Here is a 14,510-nt window from a genome sequence, read left to right on the forward strand (position 1 = left end):
TCAAACATTATAATTTATGTTAACTTACAAAATAACAAAATTTATATTGCTTTCTTAACAATGATAATAAAATATTAATGGTTACAATTCGATTATTATTTAAAATGTTTTTAAGTAAAACTCATAAAAGGATTGTATCGTACTAATGTATTTACTAAAAAAAATACTAATAAAATAAAATAATGTTGTTCATTGGCAATGATCAAGTAATAATATGCCTCTTTCGAGTTTCGACTAATAAGGTTATTTAAAATAGTAATTTTATTACGATAGTGTTATAAAATTTTGGGTTATTGCCTTTGAAACGCTTAAAAATAATTATTTTAGTTAATAATGTAATCAGTGTCATTAAAAATAATTAAAAAGGAGATGAGTAATTTATTAAGTATAATTGTAAAATGATGTATTTAAATATTGTTGAAATATAATCCAATTGTTTGGGAGTATATTTTAAATAATAAACAATACACTAAAGATAATTGAGATTTATGATATATAGATATGGCTTTTTTTTAACTTCTTAATATCATTTTTCGTATTCTTTTTGGTTTCTAACAATATTTTCCTCTTCGATTCCTAAATCCTATAAAGTCTTTAAAATCATTATCATATTTTGGATTATTGCCTTTGAAACGCTTAAAATAATTATTTTAATTGATAATGTAATCAATTTCATTAAAAAAAATAATTAAAAAAGAGATGAGTAATTTATCAGTATAGTTGTAAAATGATGTATTTAAATATTTTTGAAATAAGTCAATGTTGTATATATTTTCACTAAGAGAAATAAGGGTTTCTGTAATGAAATTTAGTAACGGCTGTATATAACTGTTACTGATGTCTGATTTCAGTAACGGCTCTTTGTTTAAGGTACCGTTACAGATACCCGATTAAAAAAACAAATGAAAGGAGACATATTTGTAACGGTTTTTTGAGTCCACCGTTACAAATAACTGGACTTATCTGTAACGGCATTTATGTATCACCGTTACAGATACCCCATTAAAAAAATAAATGAAATGAGACATATTTGTAACGGTTTTATGAGTCCACGTTACAAATAACTGAAGTTATCTGTAACGGCATTTATGTATCACCGTTACAAATAATTGAAATTATCTGTAACGGCATTTATGTATCACCGTTACAAATAATTGAAATTATCTGTATATTACTTTCTTTCTCTCTCTTCTCTCTCCGTCGTTCCTGCGACTCTGTTACAGTGAGTTCTTCAATCGATCCAAGTTCTTATTTCTCTTCTTTCTTCGATGAAAGTTCTTCAAATCGCACATTCTTTAATCAGTTCTTCAAATCGCACATTCTTTTTACAGATTTGCCTTTTTTCAACACTAATAATATAAAATATAAATTTTTTATCAATAATGTTATATTAAAATATATAAAATTACATAACATATTTATTTTTATATTTAATAATAACAATATATATATATATATATAATAATGTTTAAAGTCAACCAGCACCACATTAATTCATATCATCAAATATTTTCTCTCTTCTTTTCTTTATTTCTTAATTAAATTTTGTTTCTTCCATTATTATATATATTATATATAATATATATTTCATTATCATATATTATCTATATTAATAATAATTCAAGATATAAACATAAAAAATGGTTATAAATGAATCTAACTTCATAATTTTTATATTGGAGGTCTCCACACGCTCTCTCCATAATAATTAACAAATAAGGTAATTTCTATTTTTTAATAATTATTTATCTTAATTATTTCTCTCTCTAAATAATTATATATATATATATAAATTTATTTCTTTATATGTATATTTCTCTCCCTTAATTTAATTATTAAGTATTTTTTACTCTTTCTTATCATATAAATATTTATATTGTTTTTACACTTATAATATAAAATATTTTTTTTATCAATAATTTTATATTAAAATATATAATATTACATAACATATTTATTTTTATATTTAATAATAACAAAAATATATATATATATAATAATGTTTAAAGTTATCCTGCACCACATTAATCCACGTCATTAGATATATAATCCATATCATCAAATATTTTCTCTCTCCTCTCTCTTTCTATTTATTTCATAATTTCTTTTTCTTAATAATTATTTATCTTAATTATTTTTTCTCTCCTAATATATATATATATATATATATATATATATATATATTAGGAGAGAAAAAATAATTAAGATAAATAATTATTAGGAAAGAGAAATTATGAAATAATTTAATTTCTCTTTCTTAATTTAATTATTAAGTATTTTTTACTCTCTCTTACCATATAAATATTTATATTTTTTAGCACTAATAATATAAAATATATATTTTTTATCAATAATGTTATATTAAAATATATAAAATTACATAACAAATTTATTTTTATATTTAATAATAACAATCTATATATATATAATAATGTTTAAAGTCAATAAGCACCACATTAATTTATATCATCAAATATTTTCTCTCTCCTCTTCTTTATTTCTTAATTAAATTTTGTTTTTTCCATTATTATATATATTATATATAATCATTATCATATATTATCTAAAACATTATCTATATTAATAATAATTCAAGATATAAAAAAAAAAAGTTATAAATGAATCTAACTTCATAATTTTTATATTTATTTTATTTATATATAAATATAAACATTTTTTTTTCTATTTTTATAAATGCACCTACTTTCATAATTTTATATTTATTGGTTACCTTATATATATATTATATTAGTTTTCATCAGGTTATAAATGAATTTAACTTCATAATTTTTATATTTATTTTATTTATATATAAATATAAACAATTATTTTTTCTATTTTTATAAATACACCTACCTTCATAATTTTATATTTATTGGTTACCTTATATATATATTATATTAATTTTCATCATTAATTTTATATAAATACATTTTATCTTTTATCATACATTTTTTCACTCATCATATATATATATATATAATATTTTTTATGAGTATAAATAAAATTTATGTTAATATAAAAATTAACTAATTGATAATAAATATTAAATACAAAATATATATGCATACACAAAATAATAAAATTATTTCAACAATCATAAGTGGTCTAGCAGTTTAAGTGTTCACATTTTATGCGGAAGACCAGGGTTCGAATCCCAAAACATGCAAAATATTAAACAAATCATAGGCATCTGAAAGTGTGATGTTGGAATGAGTGATTGGTTTGACGAGCATTTAAATGTCGGGAGGTTGGGTGGTCGGTGGTTTGTCGAGTATTATATTGGAATTAGTGAGTGGTTTGTCGAGTGTGAGGTTGGAATTAATGGTTAATTTGGCAAGCATTTGAAAGTGTGAGGTCACGAAATGGAGGTCGGGTGGTGAGTGGTTTGTCGAGTGTGAGGTTGGAATTAATGGTTGGTTTGAAGAGAATTTGAAACTGTGAGGTCTCGAATCCCAAAATATGCAAATTTATATTTTCAACAATGTATTCTTGACTGGTTTGTCGAGCGTGAGGTCGGAATTAGTGGTTAGTTTGGCGATCATTTGAAATTTGAGGTCACGAGATGGAGGTCGGGTGGTGGGTGATTTGTCGAATGTGAGTTTGGAATTAATGGTTGGTTTGAAGAACATTTGAAAGTGTGAGGTCACGAGATGGAGGTCGGGTGGTGGGTGGTGGTGGTTGATTTATCGAGTATGAGGTTGGAATTAATGGTTGGTTTGACGAACATTTGAAAGTGTGGTGGTTAACTAATTGGTAATAAATATTAAATACAAAATATATATGCATACAAAAAATAATAAAATTATTTCAAAAATCATAAGTGGTCTAGCGGTTTAAGTGTTCACATTTCATGCAGAAGACTAGGTTTTCGAATCCCAAAACAACGATGTATTCTTGACTATAATATATGGTGGCACAACTTTTAAACAAATGATAAGCATCTGAAAGTGTGAGGTCAGAGTTAGTGGTTGGTTTGGGCATCTGAAAGTGTGAGGTCAGAATTAGTGTTTGGTTTGGCGAGGATTTGAAAGTTTGAGGTCACGAGATGGAGGTCGGGTGGTGGGTGGTTTGTCGAGTGTGAGGTCAGAATTATTGGTTGGCGTGGTGAACATTTGAATGTGTGAGGTCACGAGATAGAGGTCGGGTGGTGGACAGTTTGTCGAGTGTGAGGTTGAAATTAATGGTTGGTTTGACGAGCATTTGAAAGTGTGAGGTCACGATATGAATGTTGGATAGTGGTTGGTTTGATGTTGGATAAGAAGTATGTGATCAATTGTGAGATTGGTTGTTGATTTGTTGAAGTAGAAGTAAAAAAGGTTGACTAAGATTGGTGAGTGGTTTATCGAGGGATGAAGTCATATGAAAAAGTGTGAGTCACAAGATTATAGTCAATGGGTGGTTTGCCGAGAGAATAAAGAGTCATATGAAAAAGTGTGAGTCACAAGATGAAGGTCAATTGGATGGTTAGTGGTTGAGCTTGACAATATATAAAAGGTGTGTCATCAATTGAGGTGGACTAAAATTGGTGGGTGATTTACCGAAGAATAAAAATTGCATATAAAAAAATATGAGTCACAAGATGATGGTCAATTGAGGGGTTAAATGGGTGATGAATGAATAAAATATAAGTTAATATTAAGTTTAAAATAAAACTTAATTTTATTTAAAATATTTATAAATAAATAATATTTTATATATATTCTTGTTTGTACGGGATTGATGCTAATTTTCTATAATAATTATAAAGTTAATAGAGTTTGTTAAAAATATTACCCGTTATTTTAGATCATTATTAGTATTTATTTATTTAAAGTTAGATAAATAATATTATTTCCCAGATTCAAATTAAGAAATCATGAATTTGATTAGCTCTAAATTAGGTTAAATAGTTATTTGTTTAAATAAGATTAAATCTTAATATTATTATTTTGTTTTTAAATTATTCAATCCTATGATTTAAAGAAAAGAAGAGCGAAAGTGGGAGGAAATTTAGGAAAAAGAATGAGAAAAGAAATGACATTACCTCATCTCTTTATTGGTTGAAAAATAGAATAAAATAGAATGTCTAATTTATTCACTTAAATTCTCTTCTTAATTATTTCTCTCAAGAAAATAATAGCGATTTAAATCATTCCATAACTAAATCATTCCATAACGAACGGAACATTAATAAGGTCTGTTTGGAATACTTGCTAAACTTGTAATGTGTTGAAGAGCAATTGTACATACTTTTAGTTAAGTTTGCGGACTAATTTCTCATTCAACTAAAGTTCAAGGACTATGATTGTACATCTAACAAACAAAAGGGAAAAATTAAAACATTTTGAGAATTATGATGATCAACTAAAATTATTATTTCATACATTAAAAAAAAAAAAATACAAGCAGATAAAAAAACAACTGAAATATAAACACCATAACATCTCATGTTTTGTAATGCTAAAAAAACAACTAAAATATATTTAACTAACTATCAAATTATATAACAACTAAAATAGCGTTAACTATTAAATACTAAATTAATGTTATTAACTTTTGAACCATCTAAAATCACATATTACTCAAGGAAAAAGTTCGTTAATGTTTTGGTTTTGGCCCCAATCTAGCCCATAAAAGAAATCTCCATAAAAAATAGGAAGATGTTCATCAAAAGGAGGAGATGAATGGCTTGGAGGATGTGGTGGTTGGATATGATCGGTTGATTGAGTAGTAATATCATTTATACTCGATCTCTTCTTCTTCTTTAGAGACTTGTTTTCAGTGATTTCATTAGTGTTCTTCTCTGACATTTTACAACGGATAAAATATTTCTGTGCATGACTAGCGATTTGTAACGCCGTCTTCGTTCTAACATAATGTTTTGAAATTGCTTGCCAATTTCCTTTACCCAATATTTCCATACCCGTCAAAAATAACCTGCACAAATAATAATATTTTTTATTAATTTTTAATGGTAAAATATTATGTATCTCCAATGTTATTTTAAAAAATATAAATTAATATTAAATCCTTACCTATGTTCTTCTTCTTTCCATCGTTGACACTTTCTTTTACTATTATAAGATGATGGTGATAATAGCGGTAGTGATTGTGGTGATGGTCGTGATGGTGGTAAAGGTGTTGATGGTGATAATAGCGGTGGTGATTGTGGTGATGGTCGTGATGATGGTAAGGGTGTTGATGGTTGCGATGATGATAGCGGTAATGATTGTGATAACTCACTTGGATCATAATCAACTTCTAAGAACTTAGCTAACTCTTCCAATGTCCATTTATTCAATGAATTGTGGTGAGTCGACATTGTATTCTTTTATTCTTGAAATTGATTTGATTATTTCAAAAGAATAAATAAATTTAAAAGCTTTGAATTTGTACTACTAAGAACAGATAGAATGAAGAGAGAAATGGAAAATAAGATTTAAATATGAATGTAATTTGAATCCTAATAGAAATAGGATAATAAAATCCTCTTTTAACAAGGTTTAGGTTTAAGAAAAAAAAATATATTAATAAAATTTGTTTAAAGTAATCCACGTGTCACACTAGGCTTCCCGATCACAAGATATGGTCAAAATAGGTTAAACATTTGTTGCTAAAATATTTTTAAAAAAAACTCTTTATTTAAAATTCGCTAGATTGTAGGCTTTTTTTTTCGCAATGAAACTGTTGGAGTGATTTGGTGTTAGAATTGGTTGAGATGTTTTAGGGTTTCTGTTCCATTATTTTTGGAATCCGGATTTTTCTTAATTTGTCTGAAATGTTTGGATTTGGTCGCATGAGGTCCTCTATTCGAATGGATGAAGACTAGGTGTTCTACTGATTTTTTTTTTTTTCCGAAATCTACAATGCGGGTTCTAATTGAATATTTGTTCAAAAGAAAGGTGCGCATCTCCAACCAAGATTATCTTCTTATGATTATTTTGTGCTTACACATACCATTATATATGATGATTTAGGAAGAAGTGAAAATTTTCTAGTCATGTTTTTCCTTTCAAAAGTAATTTAGGATACTATATATATATATATTAATTTATCATCCTTTTCCCTTTATATATCTCAATCAATTAATGAAACTTTAGCTGAAAACCTATATTGTATATTGCTAGCTAGTTGTTAATTAATTAGAAGGATGTCTATCAAGTTTGGGTAACTAATATTTAATTTATTTTTTTAATGGTTATTTTTCTTGGCTTGGATTGGCTTTTTTATAGGTGTGATTTATCTTCTATTGATGATGAGAATGACATAATTTTGAATATGGGGGAGCAAACTCATGTCCAAGTAAGTGAAGTTTGTGTTATTATCGAATATGAAATTTTAGATGATTAAATATTAAGTTTTTGGATCCATAAGTACTCTTCGTGAGACATGAACACATTGATAGTAATATCGGGGCGGGTAGAGATAACAGTTCGGCTAAATGATAGATTTGGACTTTTCAACATTAAAGATATATGCTCAACTTTTGTATCTAAATGTTTAATCTTTTTTCCTCCATAAAAATGTTGAAAATTTATGTTGTGGTTTTACTTTTTTTTTACATGTAAATATAAATGAGTGTTTTATTTGTCTAAATTGACTACATGATTGACATTACTTTCATATTTGAAAGGAAAACAATTGAAATCTTTATTTACATTTAAGATTTTAAAATTTTATAACTTCTGTGTTTATACGAAATAATATCTAACACCGGATTTTAAGTTGTAAATGATAATTTTAGTTTGTACTCTCGATTTTCACTAAGCACACTTTTAGAATAATCTCTCGGGTCATTACAAAAACAGTATTTATATTGATAAAGTATCAAAGGTAATTCAAGGCAATTAAATTTCTAGAAAAGTTAATTAATAATTTGTTTCGAATGACAACTCTTCCTTCTTTTTTCATTTTTCAGATAAATAATCATTATACATGAGACATAAAGAATTTAATTATTTGAAAAAAACAAAAAAAAGGACTGATTTGAAGTTTGGCTGCATAATATATACTATTAGCAAGAAACTAAAAATTCAATCCTGTTTTGTCACCTAAAAGAGGAAGCATTCACATGTTCCCAACAGCAAGATAACCCTTCTTAGGCTTTTTGCAAGGACCCAATACCCTATTTACAGTTGACATTTTTTTTTATTTATAACTTTAATAATAACTATGCTCATATATATATTTATATATAAATGTTATAAAAGTATAATAAAATTGATTATAAACAAACACGTGACCAACAACCACCTGAACTTTGTTTATAATTCTATACATGAGTCAAGTTGAGTTAATAAATGTGTGTATATATGTCCATTCTAATAAGCAAACAATTAAGTTAGTAAAAAAATAGTTTTGAGATAATTAATAATAAAAAGTGACAAGACAAAAGACATAGAGACAGTCTAAATAGTTAATGATTGAGATTTATAACTTAATCCCCATTCAAAAAAAAAAAGCAAAAGTACTTTGATGAAGATATGAGACCTATCCCCTTGCCCTAAAGAAGCCAAAAGAACAAGGATAATGGGATCAGAGATTAATTATCCACTAGTACTGTATGCACAACACAATTATTATTTGGTAGGATAATTATATATTCCATCACCTTTTTCAAAAAAATATATATCAAATATCAAAATTCAATTTGTTCAAACTTTAATTACTATTTATGGGTTAATTAGTCATACAATCCATAAAAACACAATAGAAAAATAGACAATAACACAAATTATTAAGATTTGACAAATGCATATAAAAAAATTAGGACTTAAAAAATTATAATAAGTTGGAGGGAGGCCTAGGGTTGTATGGACAAAAAGTAGTGGGTCCATTATTTTAGGGCAGCAGCACAATAATATATATCCTACAAAAAAACAAAAACATGAAATGACAAAAGATATAAAATTAGCATAATAATGGCCTAATGATACAATTAGCCCTGATTTAATCTCCCAAGATCAAGATCATGATCTTGAATAATGCAACATAAATATGCTTGGTTTTGTATAAGCACAATCCCATTTCTTTGTGTACTTTGACTGGGAGACCAAAACCTGATAATTTCTTCTTTAATTATTATTATATATTAATCCTAATTAATTAATTAACAATCATATCTTTTAAATTTTAAATTGGTGTGCTTTTTTCATTCATACAATTAAATTAAAGTCATTTCTTTTATTCATTGATTGATTAGTCACTATAATAAACAATGGCCTATTTCTAAGCCGTTTTTTAAAATTGATATTACAGATTATGTTTGACCCGGTAATGAATGAGTTGTGTTTTATTATGTTTTTTTATAAATATTTGATTGATTAGTCATTAATAATATATATTATTTTATTTTTAAGTATTTGTATGCATTTAATAATAATTTTTAATTATAAGTCTTTATTTATTAAAAAAATTGCGTGTTTTCTTATTATATTATATATTAATTATTATTCTTTTTCTTTTAACTCAAGACAAATTCTTAAATTATTTTATATCATTATTTATTTTTGTTAATCCCGTTATATATTCATGAATATAATTATAATATAATCAGATTCATATAGTAATAAAAAAAATCAATTAATAACAAAAATAAATTAATTAATATCCTCTAGTTTGTGATACCTGAAAATTGTCTTGACCAATTCTTTCTTTAATTTTTATTCATCCTTTCTCCAAATAAATAAAACATACTTCATAGATTTTTATATTATTTAATTTTTTACATTCAAAATACAAATAAGTATAAATTATGTTTTGAACTATAAAATCACATTTCATGTTTGAAAGTATAGACAAAAAAATTGTTTATTAATTGTTGTGAGTTGACCGATCGATATATTATTGATTCATCAAGTATAAACTAATTTTTATCTTAAATGTTGTCTTCACTTGTCTTAAAAAATGAGATAATAATTGTAATTTTAATAATATAACAAAATTTTATTTCACTCTTTCTTTCTTTAGATGGTATTTAATATTTTTGATATTTATATATCTTCATGACATAAAAAATGTGAGGCGATGCAACTTTAGTAACAAATCTAATATTAGTCATTTTTTACATTTGTTGAAATAATTTAATGTTGATCGTTTCAAAATTAAGTAAATTTGTTCTATAGTTATTTAATTTATTAAACAAATGTTAATTATATGGAGAAAGTTAATTAATACATTCCATATAATTATATCCTCTTCTTCCAATCACACGTTAGTGACATTAGTTAGGTATTATTGTATCAATTTTGTTGCTAATTATTTGATCTCAACCAACATATATTGTTAGTTTTGCCTTGAAAAAGTATTCATCGGTCAAATAAATTGACAATTCTATGAAAGGTGATCTGAATTATTTATTAAATTACTTTTAAGTGTCTTTGATCTATGATTGATACATAACATTTACATCAAGACCTAAAAGTTTATTTTTATCATCCCCACTAATTAATTTCTCTATTATATGGTTGTTTGAATTCCTTTCATTCTAATTGTTTAAACATCTTTTTGTGTGATTGTCTTTCCAATCGATTAAAAAAGTTTAATAAAAACAATATTATATATCTCTAATTTTTTTTAAAATTGATGAATAGAGTTCTTCTTAGTCCTCCTTAATTACCGTTGTGTTTGTTTTGGAGTCTCACATATATATACTAAATTTAATTTTTAAACTAAAAGATTTTGAAAAACAAAAAATGAAAACTAAGTTGTGATTTACTAGTTAGAAGATTGATTAAGTATATATTCAATTATCATTAATTTGTTTAAAATTATTATTATACTTAAATTGTTGTAAGAATAATTTTTGTTTACAAATAATATAAATTTATGGAATTAAAATTTAACAGATAATTTGATCCATCATTGATTTATAAATTATAAAAGAGATAGATGAAAAGGGGTAGCTAGCATGCATACGTACAATAATGCCAAATTAAAGTGCACAAACTTGAGGTAGACAATACAATGGTACACTAAGGGAAAAGGTGATGCCATAATCTATTGGGGATTTTGGCCAGATTTTGTTGGCAATCTTGTCTGTTTGGACTCACTAATTAAATTAAATAGGTAAATTAATCATGTAATTAATTAATTATAATTTTTCTTTATTGGTAGCGACAATACATGTTCCGAAGTTTAGAGTCTTCTAAACGAATAAGATAATAGAGTTATATGTATAGGGTTGGCCTAAAGTTTAGACTATATTGAAAATATATATATAATAATAATAATTTGGTTATATATCACTCACTTTCATTTATGAAAGTTTTTTATAGAAATTTAACTTATTGTTAAAGATATGAATTTGAAATGTTATTTCATGTATCTTATATGAACAATATTGAAAACATTTTAGATAAAGTTATGTTTTAAATTAAAGTTAATATTTCTCAAGCATGCTAATATTATTTACATTAGTCAATTCATAAAATCAATTCAAGGAATGTGGATCGTGGGACTAATATATATATATATATAATTTTGGAAGTGTTCGGATTGTCGGGTCGAGAGCTATAGTTAATTTGGATATATATATATATATGTGAGAGTAAATGAATATTTGGGTCGGATTCTGGGTTGACCCGCTCATAAACTTAAAACGATTAAAAATAAAATTAAAAATGTTATAGATATGTTTCGAACTCGCAATCTAACAAAATAAGTACAACTCTTTAACCAACTAGGCTAATAACACATTATATTTTAAATTCAACACCAAATTTGATAAACGTGGACGTTGTAACAATATATTTTTTTTATCCGTGGATATGACACGGGAATCTTACTAGTTTTAGTTTTGATAATGTTAATTATTTTAGTTTTGATAATGTTAATTATCTTATAAGTTTTGATTCTTTAATCTAAAACAAAATTCTTGATCAATCCATATATATCAGGTAGATCATCAATTTTTGTTCAGGTATTTTTTTAACTGACTTAAAATGGAATGACAATGAATTTTATTCCTTATTTTGTTTAATTGATAATATTTTTTATCTAATCTATTTTCTTGCCACTATTGTATAAGATGACTTACATAATATTTTCAAAGCAAACTAGATACTTAATAATGAAACACAATTAATAACAGTTTATAAATTAAATTTCAGTTAAAAAAATTCAGCAAAACTCTTCATAACAAACTGCAAAAACTTAGACCAGCTGAAAATATTAATATTGGATAATTATAACTCTCATTTTTATCTGATTTATAAAAAAAAAATTAAAATGGTTATAATAATTTATTTGTATTAAATACTCCATCGTCTATTAATTTCACTACTAAAGTAATTACATAAAAAAAATACACAACCCATTCAAACTTGACTAGCTGACCTCTATTTAATACCAGAAAAATGAAACGTGTTTGGTTATGTTGTGTTTGTTTTAAGAAAAATGTCAATTTTATTATCAAATGTGTATTTAGTCGGATATGATATGTGTTACCATGTATCCAGAGTTTGATGTTTAGTTATTAGGATTTTTATTCAATTTTTCAGATAAAAATATGACTTCATACAAAAATAGGTTAGTTGTTTTTTAATTAGTTTATTTTTTATAATATTTTTAATTTATTTAAAATTTTATTAAAAAATAAAAATATTTTTAGTATTTATTTTAGAAATTAAGTGATTTAATAACTAAAATAAATAATATTTTTTTATATAAAATATCTAAAAATAAATAATAATAATAATAATAATAAGGACAAATTGAATTTTTTTCTAAATTTTTATTAAAAAAACTTTTGTCACGACACAACACAACAATTTAAATACAAAATAACATTTAATAATTAATTTTAAATAAATCTTAAATAACTCATTTTCTAATTAGATAAAAAAATAAATAGAATAAACACATAAATTTAAAAACCTAAGATTAAATTATCTCATTATTAAAGTTAAAACAAACAAGACCAAGAAACTCCAAGAGCTTGTTTGATCTTGGATTATTTGGCTTACTTTGAATTGTTCTAAAGTGTTTTAAATATTATATTATTATCATTTCACCATCATTATAATTATTAAATCATTTAATTTATTAATAAAAATATCAAAATATTTTTATTTATACTTTTACATATATAAAATAATGTTTTAATAATTATTTTAAACAAATCTTAAATATCTCAATGTTTTAAAATAAACCCAAATAAATCTTAAAAAATTCAAGATTCAAATAAAGCAATTAAGATGGGTAGATCAGCTAATGAGCACTAGCTAGTAGCTAATGCATTTGCCCATACCAATTGATAATAGTGCTCAGCTTTTGTAGCCAAATTATTTATTGTAATTTGTCAGAACAAACTGGCAAAGTGAAAAAAGACAACTCATTAATATAAATAACTCTCTCGTGATCTGCACCTTAAAAGGATAATAAATATTTTTACCAACCTTTGTAGTGAGAATAAGATATTAATAAATTACAAGATGGTTTTAACTACTAGTAGGTAATTACTTTTATTTATTATATTATATATATATATATATTTATCCACAACAATCATATAATATTTTTATCTCTTGTTGCAATGTAAAATGTCTATTCATCTTCCTGATTTTAAGGAATAATTATCAAGTACAAGTACAAATATAAACACTATTAATTTAGCACCTAAAGAATATTTTCTATTTTCTTTCATAAATCTTAATAACCATAAGCTGTTGTTAAACAATGCCTTAAATGTATTATATTTATGCTTAAGCAATAATTCCAATTTCCAACTAACAAGAATTTGTTCAACCCTTAATTGTATCTGAAAAAAATGAAGGCATTGTTTGATGTCATTAATTTGGATTGTAACTAATTTTGTTGAATTGGTAACTACAAGATATAAATTTCAATTTAGAATACAAAAGTCAATAATTCAATACATTTATATTATTATCTTCTTGATCATTCCCAAAACCTTTTTCTAAATTAATTAAATCTCAGTAATGAATGCATATGGTAATAAAACAAATTCAGTTACAACAACTCCACTCATTTTTGGTCGATCATAAAACTCATGTTTTGATATATATGAAATAAAACATTAGATTAAGAGCTTGTTTGATCTTGGTATTTTAGGATTTTTTTTTTAAATTTTATTTATTTATAAAAAAAATTGATTATTTGAGTTTTTAATTAATTTAATTATTCAAATATCTTTGTAATTTTTTTTAACATATATAAAAATATAACTTTACCTCTATAAGAATACATTTCACTCTTATATAAGATGTTTAAATGAAAATGTCTTTTTTAATTTAAAATTAATAAAATTGATATATTTTACTATATAAAATTAATTATTTAATAATTGAAATGATATTAAGAGGAAAATATCTATTTGCCCTCTACAATGATCAAGTTGTTGAAAAAAGTTTTTTCATATTTGATTCATATATATATATATAAGATTAAACATGTCATTAACATATATAACCGTGACTTTCCTAATATATATAACAATGAAAACAAATTAGTTATAAGTTACAATAAAATAAGACCTTTGTAACAATAAGACCTTTAACACTATACCA

This window comes from Impatiens glandulifera, chromosome 2, assembly GCF_907164915.1.
Source record: "Impatiens glandulifera chromosome 2, dImpGla2.1, whole genome shotgun sequence".
NCBI lineage: Eukaryota > Viridiplantae > Streptophyta > Magnoliopsida > Ericales > Balsaminaceae > Impatiens > Impatiens glandulifera.